Below are 13416 nucleotides of genomic sequence, written 5' to 3'. Positions count from 1 at the left end.
AGGGGCCGGGAGGTAAGGAATCAAGAACTCCTTTAGGAAATGCATGCTATTTGAATGGGGCTCTTGTCCAGTTAATGCCTGTTGTCTCGCAGCCCCACCTGCCATTCTGTGCTATGTCTCGAAGAGGTAAGGCTGAGTGTCTGAAAACTACATTACTAGACCCTCTTATGTGCTGGGCCCAGAAGGGAATCCAAAGGCAGCAGAGAGAGGAGTCTTGCTCTGGCTCTGAGAGTGAGGTGGCTGCTGGAGCTGCAGCAGGGGTGGGGATCCAGACGTTAGCAGCCCAGGCCATGGCAGCATCATTTCAGCAGTTCCAGCCTGGTCCAGGCAGCACCCCTTTGGCATATCCAGAACTGACAAGCAGCACAGTAGTAGGTGTGGACTGAGAGGCTTTAGACCGAGGGTGCTTAGCTGTGCCTTCTCTTTTACTCCTTCAGCTCCGCCCGCCTCACCTTTTGCTATTCCAACACTTCCAGCATCTTTGCAACCAATTCCCTGTATTAAATTCCCTGTGTTTGAAACGCCTAGAGTGGTTTCCATTCTCCTGCCTGGACCCAGACCAATACTGCCTTGAAATCAGGATGGGGGTAAAGAGAGAAAGGGAGAGACTGCCATGAGCAAAAGTCCAGAGTTGGAAGAGTTTGGAGGGACTTTTGGAGAGCAGAAAACAGTCCAGTTTGGCTGGGATGTAGTGATTGAATAGGAGAGTGGCAGAAAGAAAAGCCACAGAGGCATAATAGGCTAGCTTTCCCACTATACTGCTTGTGGACCTTGGTCTACAACTTGACAAAGATGTTGGGTTTATGTGACGTGATTTGGTAGTCATTGGCACAGAAGTGAGAATCAAAAACATAATGCTGGATGACATCACCAAGGGCGAGAGTAGAGAAGCCAGTCCCACAAGGATGCACGTGGGAGGTGGGTGGGAGGATGAAGTGTTGGAGGTGAGAGAAAGGACATGGAGAAGTAGTGGGAATGTAGGTGGCAGGAGGACCAAGACAGTTCTGTGCCACAGAAGTCAAGGAAGAAGAAGACTTGATGAAAAATGGGACTTGCCAAGACTGTCACTTCCTGCAAAGCGTTAAAAAGAATAAAAGTTGAAGAAAAATCCATGGGGTTTGCACATGTCAGTCTTAGTGATGTAGCAGGCACAGAACTGAGATTTCTAATGGCTAGAGTGGTTGGATAATGAGGAAGTAAGACAGTGAGAATGGCCTTTTGGCCCCTTCTGCACCCATTTTCTCTGCCTACCACAAAGCCCTTCCCTCCCCACACCCTTAGCCCCTTACCCGCAGCTCCCCACACCGCCTTCATCCAAGTCTAGGATGGGTCAACTGTTGGAATTATGTATACAAAGCCAGCTCGCTGACTTGCAGCTTTGGACTTCAGGTAGAGAGTATCAGCTTATTGTAGAGGCCAAAGCTATTCAATAGCATCAAAGAATGGTGCTCAAAGTTGCAGACTAAATGCCCTTAACATTATGCTTTCAGTTTTCCTTAAAGATGTCTAGCAATTTATTAAATAAAGGCTGGTTGCTATCTACGACTTCATTAAAAACAAACATATAAAAATTATACAGTTCTCCCCTCCCCTCCTTTTTTTAAATAAAGTGTAGCTTGTCTCATGTACTTGACATCCACTCAAAGTCACAAAATCTCATCGACACACATCATTGTGTTGAAAGCTGCATATCTTACAAGACCCTGGTGAACTCTGCAGACCACACTCTAAACAGTTGGTCAGGGGAGGCCACAGAGGGAGTGAGCAGGCTTCCTGTATTTTGATAGACTAGCGGAAGCCAAGGTTAAAATCTGATTACTTTGCAAGGATTCCAAAACTTGACCTAAATCACCTCGCAGAAGTCTGTTAACAAATCAGAGCATCTCCAGTAGCACCGAGCAAGAGGCATTCAATCCTCACAATTCTGGTAAGTTCCACTTTGGGGGTAGGGTATACTTGCCCAAGTCAGACCTTTCATAAAATGTAGAACCTACTAAATCCAGAGCTAACTAGTTCATGATCAACTATCAGCCTCTAAATCACATTCTGTATGGAAAAACAAGCCTGCGAAACATCCAAACAATGGTGCAGTAGGTGGAAACAGATGTCACCATTTATTTTAAGATTAGTTTATTCAACAATTGAAAGGGAGAATGTTGCTTAGTCTACACAACAGCTTAGGATCTGAGTAGTTTACCTGTTATTTTTTAAAAATACAGGGCTATCAGATAGTTTTCGAGATTTTCAAAGCAGAGCCTAAATGTTTAACTCTGTGTTGTGCTGCTATATTAAAAGAAAAAAACAAAAAATAAACAGGTTAAATATTTTAAAGTAGCTGTAAAAAAAAACAACTCTGAATTAGTCTCAAATGAATTAGTCTCTAATTTTATTTTTTCTAACTGCCAATAAGAAGCAATAAATACTCATGATTGGTATCTTTGAGGATGACACTTTAACACGGAGCAGGAAAATCTCAGTTAATTTCCACTTCTGGTCTTGAACTAATTTTTTTTTTCCCAAAGTGTAAAAATTTCAAGCAGAGATGTTGCTGTATGTCATCTTGCTTTCTTTCTTTATTTAGTTATAGAGAGTGTGTGGGAAGGAGAAAGAGGGAGGAATAGGGATAGCTGGGTGGGTTCAAACTACTTTTCCATCACCCTCCTTTATGACAAAAAAAAAGAAAAATGCGTGAAAAATGAGTCTTTACCTTTGCTGCCTCAACTTCATCACCTCCCATTCACTTCACAGCCCACTGCCATCTGGCTCCCATCCCATTTGCTCCATTCAGACTGTTCTAACGAAGATGTCAACAGTGTTTTCCTACTTGCCGAATCCAATGACCTATTTTTAGGCCCCCTTCTACTTGACCTTCCTGCAGCCTTGGACAGGCTGTGGGACCCAAGTTTCTGATCTCGGCGCCCACGGTAATCGGCTTGGGGGAAGCGGGGCCCGGGTGGCTGCACAGGCAGAGCCCAGTGAGTCCTGGGAGGCTGGTCCAGCAGCAGCGATGCAGCCCTTGCAGGGGAGCAGCGGCTGCTCAACTTTGGTTGATTTTCGCCATGGCAGAGTGTAGACACGGTGTTGTTAAATCTCTTAATTTTTTAAAGAAAAGCTTTTTTAATGAGAATCCTTCTCATTTCTAAATATTGGCTCAAATTTTTAAAATGCTTGTGGAACAGGTAACCATATCTGTAGAGCTCCCAGGAGAAGCCTCGGCTGGAGGTGGTCCTCCCCTTCTCTTGGCTTCTGCACTTACCTCTCTCTCCCTGTTCATCTCTGCCTTATTTATTTTTAAACATCTTTATTGGAGTATAATGGCTTTACAATGGTGTGTTAGTTTCTGCTGTATAACAAAGTGAATCAGTTATACATATACATATGTTCCCATTTCTCCTCCCTCTTGCGTCTCCCTCCCTCCCACCCTCCCTATCCCACCCCTCTAGGTGGTCACAAAGCACCAAGCTGATCTCCCTGCGCTATGCGGCTGCTTCCCACTAGCTATCTATTTTATATTTGGTAGTATATATAAGTCCATGCCACTCTCTGACTTTGTCCCAGCTTACACTTCCCCCTCCCCGTGTCCTCAAATCTGCCTTATTATTTTTTTTAAAATTTATTAATTTATTATAGTTATTTTTGGCTGCACTGGGTCTTCATTGCTGCTCGCGGGCTTTCTCTAATTGCAGTGAGCTGGGGGCTACTCTTTGTTGCGGAGCACGGGCTCTAGGCGCACGGGCTTCAGTAGTTGCGGCACGTGGGCTCAGTAGTTGTGGCTCGAGGGCTCTAGAGCACAGGCTCAGTAGTTGTGGCGCACGGGCTTAGTTGCTCCATGGCATGTGGGATCTTCCTGGACCAGGGCTTGAACCCGTGTCCCCTGCATTGGCAGGCAGATTCTTAACCACTGCGCCACCAGGGAAGTCCCAAGTCTGCCTTACTTTTGTTCTTGCTTTTTTTTTTCTTCCATCTATCTCTCTCATGTTGGAGTTCCCCAGTCTTCCTTCTTGGCCCTCATCTATTTTCTTATCCTCTTGGGCAATGTCACAGGCCTAGGGCTGGTTGCATGTGTTTGCGATTAGTACAGTCGCAAAGAGTCCCACGCTTGGGGTTTCATGCTGCTGTCCTGAGATTCTTATGCTATCCTTGAATTTGTGTTCGGGAGTGAAGCTTGATGGCCAGCGGGAGCATGTGCTGAGGGCTTGGCATCTCAGTGTACGTGCTATCTTTCCTCCTGTGCCTCCCTGGGAAGTGTTCTTGGCCACCAGCTCTCTGACCCTTGTGCCCTGGGTCCTGCCTGCTCTCCCTTACTCCCCCTCTCCCCAAACTGCTGCCGCCCTCTGCCCTGGCAAGGATCTGAGTGCGGTGTGCGGAGGTTTGGGGTCACAACCAGTGGCATCTCAAGGGCAAGGCCCGGCAGTGGTGGCTGTCCCCACCCCAGGCTGGCAACACTGCAGCTCCTTCAGTGGGCGATTGGCTGGGGCCAGCCTCTCCTTGATCCAAATACCCGGCACATCCTGGCACAGAGGTTGTGGTACCCTTGGGGTCGCCTATCTGCTGTAGGTTGGGACAGATGGAAATGGGAGATGCCTGACTTGACTTCCCAGCGCCCTCTTGAGGCACGGCACATTGGTCTGGGGGCTGGTGGGAGGCGAACACAGCATCTATCAGGTCCAAGTGCATGCGGATCTTGCCAGTCCCAAGGCGGAATCCCCAGCACCTTCAAGGCTCTGAACTTACCCTGCAAGTATCCCCAGATCCTTTGGGCCCATACCGTGCCTGGGGAAACCTTTTCTTCCTCCTAACTTCTCTGAATCTGGCTAGTATTCTTTTCGTCTGAGCAGCTTTGAGGCACCTTCCAGAGTCCATCCAGAAATATGAATTGCATAATTTGAGTGATTCCATGTACACAGAACAGTTGAACGTTCTGATATCTACATTTAGAACTGGCATTGCACAATATAAAGATGAATGGTAAAATTCATGACAATAATTTAATATTTTTATTTACTTAGAAGAACATTAAATAGCAAATAAAAACCACCATGACACGCTGAGAGACTGTGGAAGGAAGGAAAATGCTTTGTATTTTAGTACAAGTTTATTTAATAACTCGGTCCCAGGGGGACCGAAAATGGAGGCAGACCCCACATCTGTGTAGCTAAAGGTTCATTTCAAGCACAGACATATCATGAAGAAGAAACATAGAAAGAGAAGCAGGAAAAAAAATTTTTTGCCACTTGCAAAAACATTATATAATGGAAATTAATGAGTAATGAAATAATTCCTCTATTATTTTTTTGGAAAGCTATTAACATGACACTTTTTATTTAAAGAAATGTTTTGACATACAAAAAGCTATACATAATTAATGTATACAACTTGATGGATTTGTAGATAAGTATATATCTGTGAAACCATCACTGTGACCTGTGCCATAAACTTGTCCATTACCTCCAAAAGTTTTCTCCCAACCTCGTATTTATTATTATTGTTGTTGTTATTATTGCTACTATTATGTGATAAGAACACTTCACATAAGATCTATCTTCTCAGCAAAATTTTAAGTATTCAATATAGTACTGTTAACCACAGGCACTGTGCTGTACAGCAGATCTCTAGGACTTATTCATCTTGTATGACTAAACTTTATACCCTTTGGCTAATACCTCCCTGTTTCTCTGGCAACCTTCATTCTACTCTTTCTTTCCAAGAGTCTGACTATTTTATAATCATCTTGTAACTGGTATCATGACACTTAAAGCTTCACACTTATTTAAAGTCCACCCAAGGAAAAACTATCAAGGCCATGTCCAAGTAAATTCATGTCTCCCCAAACTTTTTAGTCATAACGTACATTTGATCAAGAATTCTCTATGTTCATTACATGTTTTCCCCCAGTGTCTTACAAATCCAGATACCAGATGTTAGGATTAAACATCTTAAGGAATCAGAGAAAGTTGATATGGTGCCAAAGCACTCTGGTGAAAACACTATGATAAAATGTTCTACTGACCCCAAAGACCATTAATAACATATATTACATTTTTATCAACATTAACTAAGAACTTCAGGACAAGGTCTATTGTAACCCAAACTTTAAACTTTAGTAATAGCAGAGAGAGAGTTCTTTAAAGTTAAAAAGAGGGCTTCCCTCGTGGCACCGTGGTTAAGAATCGCCTGCTAATGCAGGGGACACGGGTTCGAGCCCTGGTCTGGGAAGATCCCACATGCCGCGGAGCAACTAAGCCCGTGCACCACAACCGCTGAGCCTGCACTCTAGAGCCCGTGAGCCCCAACTACTGAGCCCGTGTGCCACAACCACTGAAGCCTGTGCACCTATAGCCCGTGCTCCACGAGAGAAGCCACCGCGATGAGAAGCCTGCACACTGCAACAAAGAGTAGCCCCTGCTCGCTGCAACTAGAGAAAGCCCGCGCATGGCAACAAAGACCGAATGATGCCAAAAATAAATAAATAAAATAAATAAATTTATTTTAAAAATAAATAAATAAAGTTAAAAAGAAAATCATATGCTCAACATCCCTAATCATCAGGGAAATGCAAATCAAAACCACAATGAGATATTACCTCACACCTGTCAGAATGGCTATCACCAAAAAGAACACAAATAACAAATTTTGGCAAAGGTGTGGAGAAAAGGGAACCCTCTCACACTGTTGGTGGGAATGTAAATTGGTGCAGCCACCGTGGAGAGCAGTATGGAGGTTTCTCAAAAAAACAAAAATAGAACTACCGTTTGACCCAGGAATTCCATTCCTGGGTATATATTTGAAAAAAAAAAAAAAACACTAATTCAAAAAGATACATGTACATTAATGTTCACAGCAGCATTATTTACAATGGTCAAGATAGGAAGCAACCTTAGTGTCCATCAATTGATGAATGGCTAAAGAAGATGTGGTGTGTGTATATATATATATATATATATATATATATATGTGTGTGTGTGTGTGTGTGTGTATATATAATGGAATACTACTTAGCCATAAAAAAGAAGGAAATTTTGCCATTTGCAGCAACATGCATGAACTTGGAAGGTGTTATCCTAAGTGAAATAAGTCAGAGAAAGACAAATACTGTATGACATCACTTATATGTAGAATCTAAAAAATACAACAAACTAGAGAATAAAACAAAAAAAGGAGACTCACAGATATAGAGAACAAATTAGTAGTTACCAGTGGGGAGAGGGGAGGGGGGAAGGGCAATATAGGGGTAGGGCAATATAGAGTAGGGGATTAAGAAGTACAAACTATCATGTATAAAATAAGCTACAGGAATATTTTGTACAACACAGGGAATATAATTCCTAAATTATGTCTTCATAGCTTGCTCCCACTGTTTCAGAATGTCCAGAACACATCATCTGGGGTGTTTGTTAAAAATGCCAGTACTTAAGCACCATCCCAGACCTACTAAATTAGGATCTTTTGAGGAAGGACTGAGGACACTGCATTTTTTTTTTTTTTTTTGCGGTACGCGGGCCTCTCACTGTTGTGGCCTCCCCCGTTGTGGAGCACAGGCTCCGGAGGCACAGGCACAGCGGCCATGGCTCACGGGCCCAGCCGCTCCATGGCATGTGGGATCTTCCCGGACCGGGGCACGAACCCGTGCCCCTTGAATCGGCAGGCGGACTCTCAACCACTGCGCCACCAGGGAAGCCCGACACTGCATTTTTAATAAGCCCTCCGCCCCATCCCAAGTGATCATTAGGCACTCCAGATTTTAGGAAAACCCAATTTCCAATATAAACACAAGAATTTTAGATTGTCAAATAAAATAACTTTTAATTTCTCTTTAACAATATTGGGAAAATGAGGAGTTCCAGCAAAGTGAGTTTCCCAGAAGAATTTAATTTCAGTTTACCCCTGGAAGTCCTGGAACTTCTCAGTGTTTTAAACATTTTAATGAAAATCCTTCTAAAGTGTGTTATATAATGCACCACCTTCTCAAACAGAATATATTACACTCATTGGGCATCGTTATGGGTGACTCAGGATCATTATTACAAATATCCATTATTATAGGAACAGCTTAAAAAGTTATGAAGTCTATAAAACTGTCTGATCCTACCCTAAATTCTACTGCCAGCTGTGTTTTTATGGTACTACAGCTGCTTTTTTGTGTTTTGTTTAGATTATTTTCCTTTCTCCCTTGCTGGTAGGTAACTTTTATTAATGGCACCATTACTTTTTGTACTTTCCACATTTCTCTTTAATAAGCTCTGGGAAAGCATGAGGAATTCTAGATGAGAAAGTTCTTGTGTGGGTGTAAGGATCTGTTGGAATGCTTTCAGGTATCATAAAGAGCCCCAAGTCAGACTGGCTTAAATAATAAAGGATTTCATTATCTCACATAACAAGAATCCTTGTTTTTGCATAGGAGTCGAAATCAAATTGTATATACAAGTTTTATTCTGCTTTTTTCACTTATTATATCAAACCGTTTCCTATTTCATTAAAATCCTTAATAAATATTCTTATACGTAACATTTCATCATACTAATTAATTCAGTGGAACTGTGTTGGGTAGCTTCTAGGTGCCAAGCACAGGAAGGAGGGTGGAGATGAAGATCAATAACAGACATGGTTCCCACTGTTCTGCACTTCCACTTTACTAGAAATGTGCCATTATTTACTTTACCATTATTTTGTTTCCAAAGAATTGTTTTACAATTATAAATAACATTCTGATAAACATTTTGCTTAAATTTGAGTTTATTTCCACATGAATAATTTCTAAAAGTGAAATCACTGGGTCATTTTAAGGCTCTTAACATATATACACACATATATATATACATATAAATGTATATATATATATATTTTTTTTTAAGTTTGTGGTAAAATACATATAAGTAAAACTTACCATTTTAACTATTTTTTTAAATAAATAAATTTATTTATTTAATTTTGCCTGAGTTGGGTCTTCATTGCTGTGCACGGGCTTTCTCAAGTTGTGGCAAGCGGGGGTTACTCTTTTTTTTTTTTTTGCGTTACGTGGGCCTCTCACTGTTGTGGCCTCTCCCGTTGCGGAGCACAGGCTCCGGACGCGCAGGCTCAGCAGCCATGGCTCACGGGCCCAGCCGCTCCGCGGCATGTGGGATCTTCCCGGACCGGGGCACGAACCCGTGTCCCCTGCATCGGCAGGCGGACTCTCAATCACTGCACCACCAGGGAAGCCCAACGGGGGCTACTCTTTGCTGCGGTGCGCAGGCTTCTCATTGTGGTGGCTTCTCTCATTGCGGAGCCCGGGCTCTAGGTACGCAGGCTTTAGTAGTTGTGGCTCACGGGCTCAGTAGTTGTGGCTCACGGGCTCAGCTGCTCCGTGGCATGTGGCATCTTCCTGGACCAGGGCTCGAACCCATGTTCCCTGCATTGACAGGCGGATTCTTAACCACTGTGCCACCAGGGAAGCCCCCATTTTAACTATTTTTATATGTGCAATTCAGTGGCATTAGATATACTCACAATGTTGTACAACCATCATCAATAACCATCTCCAGAGCTTTTCAACATCCCAAATTGAAACTCCACCCATGAAACGATAACCTTCCACTCCTCCCTCTCCAGACCCTGGTAACCTCCATTCTGCTTTCCTTTTCTATGGATCTGACTATTCTAGGTACCTCATACAAGTGGAATCACACAATATTTACCCTTTCGTGTCTAGCTTATTTCACTTCGCATAATGTTTTCAAAGTTCATTCACAATGTAGCATGTATCAAATTTCATTCCTTTCTAAGGCTAAATAATATTTTATTGTGTGTATATACCATATTTTGTTTATTCCTCCATCTGTTGATGGACATTTGGATTGTTTCCACCTTTTGGCTATTGTGAATATCTCATTCTATTTTTAAATTTCTTTCTGAAATAAATTGTACCCGCTTAGGTCTCCTGACAGTATATAAGTACTTTTTTTCATAGTTTATTTCCCATAAAATTTTTAAACTTTGTTAATTAATAGGAGAAAAAAAATCTTAGCATTGTTTTAATTGATATTTCTCCACTTTTTAGTCAAGTAGATCATTTTTAACTGTTTATATTTCCACTTTTGTGAAATGTCTGTTCATGTTTCTCATCCCTATATATATTAGTCTTAAGATTTTTCTTATTGTAAGAGTTTTTTCAATTTAAAAATATTTCCCCATTGTCAAATTTACTGCACATGTATTCCCAGTTTATTTTAGCCTTTAGTTTTGATTAGGCTTCTTTTCGATGCAGAGAATATTTTTCATTTTAATGGAGTCAAATTTATCATTTAGTGCATTTGTAAATTATATAATTTATTTTAAGCTTAGAAAAGTCTTTCCCATCAAGAGCATATTTCTTCACTGATTCTTTTCACTCAACACTTTATCCATCTGGAATTGGATATGTTGGTGCAAGATGATCTAAGCAATTTTTAGGGACACTTTTTATTGCCAGTCTTAATCTTTCTGCTGCATTGGCTCCTAACCACTCTTTCTGGAAGTATGTCTACAATTTTGTTGCTCACTCTTTCCTGGTTCTTCCATATTCTTGCTATTGGTTTTCAGTCTCTTTTCTTGCCCCTATTTTTCTACTTGTTCCTAAAATTGATTTCAATCATTTATTCTTCTCATTCTTCTCTTCTCTGACTAATCAGCCCCTTGGACCTATATGTGACTGACACCCTCCCCCCTTCTTATAATCTTTGGCAGAAAATCCTACCTGGATCTATATGTTCAGTCATTAATTCATTTAATATTCACCAAATATTACTTGAACATTTACTCTACCAGGCACTTTTTTAGGCTCAGGAGATAAAATGCCTACTCTCATGGAACTTACATGAGGGAGACTGACAATATTCTAAGTACATACAATATATAGTATTTAAGGGCTATAGAGAAGTAATGCAGGCAAGGAAGTTAAAAAGTATCTATGGATGGATAAGAGGGTGCAATTTTAAATTGAGTGGTCCAGGAAGGCCTGCTGAGAAGGGGACATTTATGCAAAGAGCTGAAGGAGATAGATAGATGAGGGAACAACCATTGTGGACATCTGTTAGAAGAACATACCAGGAGAAGGGAAACCAAAAGCAAAAGCCTGAGGCAATGTTGTACCCAGTTTCTTCCAGAAGGAGTGAGGGAACTGTAAGGCTTATGCAGATTGAATCAGAAGGAGAGCAATAGGAAATGTGGTCAGAGATGCAACTGGGGCCAGATCAGCCATTTATTGCTTTTACCTCAAGCAAAATGGGCTGTTCGAGAGTTTTAAGGAGGGAAATAAAATGATCTCTGGCAGATGTGCTGAGAATAGCCTTTGGGAGAGCATGGGCAAAACAGGGAAACCAGTTAAGAGGTGCTTGCAATAATCCAGGCAAGAGGTGATTGCTGCTTGGACCAAAGTGCTAGCTGTAGAGGCTATGAGAAATGGGTAGAGTCAACAGGATTTGCTGAGCGATTACACGCGGGAGTGTGAGGAAGGATCTCAGTCACTGACTGAGTTGGGGAGTAGAGAGAAGCAGGTTTGGGGAGAATATCAGGAATATGGGTTTTGAACATGTGAACTGGAGATGCTAATTAGATATCCAAGTGGAGATGTCAGTGTGAGTCTGGAGTTCACAAGACAGCTCAGAGCTGGAGAAGTTAATTTGGGGGTCATTAAACTGTGATGGCATTTAAAGCTATAAGATTGGCTGAAATTATCAGAGAATGAGTGTAGCTAGAGAAGAGTTCTACACACTGAGTTCTGGGTACTCTGTATATGTATAAAACCACCATTTTGATAGAACAGAGGAATAAAAACTGAGAGGAAAGAGTAAGCTCTTATATAGGTTTAAGCTCTTATATGATTATTGAAATCTCAGAGCAAATTTAGCTTTGAGCTTTCTGGAAGCTAAAGAATGAATATTGCTCACAAATTCTCAGAAGGCTTATTGCCATTATTACATCTTTCTTTTACTTTGCAATGATAAACCACTAGCTTTTCTAAAGATCTTCTCCCACCCATTTCTGCTCCAGTGGGTGTACACGACTGTGGTTTTCTTCCATCTGTCCCACCATATTGTTTATTAGGTAGAAATAAGCTTTTAGGTTTAGATCTTTCAACTCATAATGTAGTATTCTAAGAACTTCGCAAATAGTTCAATGTTGAAATGTGCATGCACACACACACACAAACACACACACACCATCATGAATTTGAGGCCTCATGATGTCAAGATCTATTATTCAATTATCTACATGCTAATGTTTAGTGAAATATGGTTCTCCAAAGAGTGCATATTTACATTTTTATAAGAAAGTTGGTTTTGAAAAAATATATATTTATTTATTTACTTTTGGCTTCTTTGGTTCTTCGTTGGTGTGCGCGGGCTTTCTCTAGTTGCAGCAAGAGGGGGCTACTTTCGTTGTGGTGTGCGGGCTTCTCATTGCAGTGGCTTCTCTTGTTATGGAGCACGGGCTCTAGGCGCATGGGCTTCAGTAGTTGTGGCACATGTGCTCAGCAGTTGTGGTGCACGGGCTTAGTTGCTCCACAACATGTGCAATCTTCCCGGACCAGGGCTTGAATCCGAGTCCCCTGCATTGGCAGGTGGATTCTTAACCACTGTGCCACCAGGGAAGCCCTATAAGACAGTTTCTACTTTCTTTTTTCAGCTGCTAGTACTTCCGACTAGACTATCTTCCCCTTTCTCTTTGTCTTGTTACCCTTTAACTGGTAACAGCTTCCTAACCTTCAAAGCCATCTTAATTGTTGTCTTCTCTAAGACAATTGTCTCCTCTATCGTCCTCCCTAGCGCCCCAGTAGGACTGTGGTTATACAGCATTCTCTTTTTACCCTTATTACTATATTTTTACCCCATTATGACATTTTTACTGTAAATCCTCATTCATATGTCTCCATCACTAGGTAGAGTTTCTTGGGAGCAGGCAATCTATCTTTTTAACTTCTGATGCTCAGTAAGTAGCACGGTGACTGGCATTAGTAATCAATTGATACATATATGGTGAAAAAATTAATGCCCTTTGCAAATGAAAGAGCTTTAATGAACACAGAAAATCAAGGTTCTCTTGTTGTTGGGTGAGCTTCTAATCCACATCACATTAACTTTAATTTCTAAATTATTTTCCAAGTTTTAGAATAACTCAATACACTATTATATGCAACTTTTGGTTGGCTCTGAGGGAGAGTGACATTTTCATTATTTTTACAGCCAGCTCATATCTGGTACCATGTTAATAGAAGGTTTTTTAAGGGATTATACTTAGATCCCTATTGTTTGCCAAACCGTATTTTCTGTTACCCTACAAAATCTGATTGCCTACTAAATGCCAGGTACTGTATTAGATACTGGACTTATTTAAGCTTCAGGATAGTCTTGAAACCTAGGTTTATTATTTTCATAGGCACTGCATTGGGTTGGATTGTGT

The sequence above is a fragment of the Aethalodelphis obliquidens genome, unplaced genomic scaffold, assembly GCF_003676395.1.
Source record: "Aethalodelphis obliquidens isolate GAN/ISIS:26980383/991018 unplaced genomic scaffold, ASM367639v1 scaffold6, whole genome shotgun sequence".
Classification (NCBI taxonomy): Eukaryota; Metazoa; Chordata; class Mammalia; order Artiodactyla; family Delphinidae; genus Aethalodelphis; species Aethalodelphis obliquidens.
Note: the sequence above shows the minus strand (reverse complement) of the source record.